The sequence below is a fragment of the Meleagris gallopavo genome, chromosome 3, assembly GCF_000146605.3.
Source record: "Meleagris gallopavo isolate NT-WF06-2002-E0010 breed Aviagen turkey brand Nicholas breeding stock chromosome 3, Turkey_5.1, whole genome shotgun sequence".
In the NCBI taxonomy this organism is placed as follows: domain Eukaryota; kingdom Metazoa; phylum Chordata; class Aves; order Galliformes; family Phasianidae; genus Meleagris; species Meleagris gallopavo.
The window spans coordinates 8,858,578-8,860,100 of NC_015013.2; positions in this window are offsets into that span (position 1 = coordinate 8,858,578).

The window sequence follows — 1,523 nt, forward strand, 5'->3', positions numbered from 1 at the left end:
GAACTGTCTGAGGTGTGGGCGCCTAACAGCAGGGTCAGGAAGGGGCGAATTCTTGGTGCACGCCGCCTGAACGCGGCTTTTTCAACACCTTCGTACCCGCTGCCTCGTCGGTGCGATGTTTCGGTGAACGCACACGCGTGTGGAGCACGCCGAGCACCTTGCGGGCTCCAAACCCAGGCTCTGGGGAGCTGCTGGGATGAATTCGAGCTCCTGCGCGGAGCTGCAGTCCCGGAGAGCGTGCCAGTTCCACCTCTGATAAACAGATAAGGCCCTCTCGGTATTTGTGGTATTTCCTCGCACTGTGCTGCAAGAATAGGAGTGACCTTGGGTATCACAAAGACCGAGGCTGCGAGCTGCGAGTCGCATTGTTTTACCTCAGGTGAATGCCTGTGTTTTTTTTTTTCGGTATGGTGTTATTCTGTGCTGCTGGATTGTAGCGGACAGAGCGTCGGCAGAGTGCTGAGTCAGAAGAAAGCCTGCATTGCTGCTGAGCTTTCTCCAGCAGAAGTGTTGGCACGTGGGTCGAGAACAAGAAAGGAACGCAAGTGGAGACAAACCTTTCCCTTTGCCATAACCTCCAGGGATGAAATTTTGGGGCCCTCTGAGCAATACTCACCATTCCACCATGATGCTGAATAAACTGAAATGTTAGCTAACCCTCAGCTGAAGCGCTTGTAGCTTTTTGTATGCGGCTCTCTAAAAACTGCTCTCTAAAGCTTCTGTGAGTGGAGAAATCTAGGCTGTATGGTTGCTTACACCTTTCCAGTGTGGGAGTCTGTTTTTTCAGAGCTGGAATTGTATCTGCTTATGCACTGTGTCATCTTGTCCACACAGAGCAGCGCTTACCCCATGGGATATCACTCTATCTGTGCCTGAATGTGTGAACTATTACAGTAATGATAAGAATCTACCAGCAGAGGTCACCTAGCTACAAATAAAAACTAATCCTAGCCCACTGGTACAATATACTTTATCAATATTTGCAAGTTAGGAAAGAAATCAGGTGGGTTTTTGTTCTGCTTTGTTCTGTTTGCTTGGTGTTAAGAAAGAAAAAATGCAGTGCAGTTATGTGGGTTGAAAGATAGCGATCGTTTCTGTATAAAATAGACACAACCTTTCCAGGCCTGTCACTTAGGAACTCTGCTTCGTGCCAGCTCTTATTTAAGAATATTTTTCCCTGAGGTTTCTCTCTCTAAGATGTGCACATAAAGCCAAAGTGACTCATGTCAATGTCAGATAATTGCTTCTTTGTCAAAGTGCCTTGTTAGAAAGCATTTTGATAGGTGTTAAAAATGACACACGTTTCCTTTGAGTAACAAAGCAGAAACATGATATCCTGGGGATATCCAAAGGTTCGTTGGTTCGTTCTTTCTTTCTTTCTTTCTTTCTTTCTTTCTTTCTTTCTTTCTTTCTTTCTTTCTTTCCTTCTTTCCTTCTTTCCTTCTCTCTTTCTCTCTCTTTCTTTCATTCTTTCCTTCTCTCTCTCTCTCTCTCTCTCTCTCTTTCTTTCTTTCTTTCTTTCT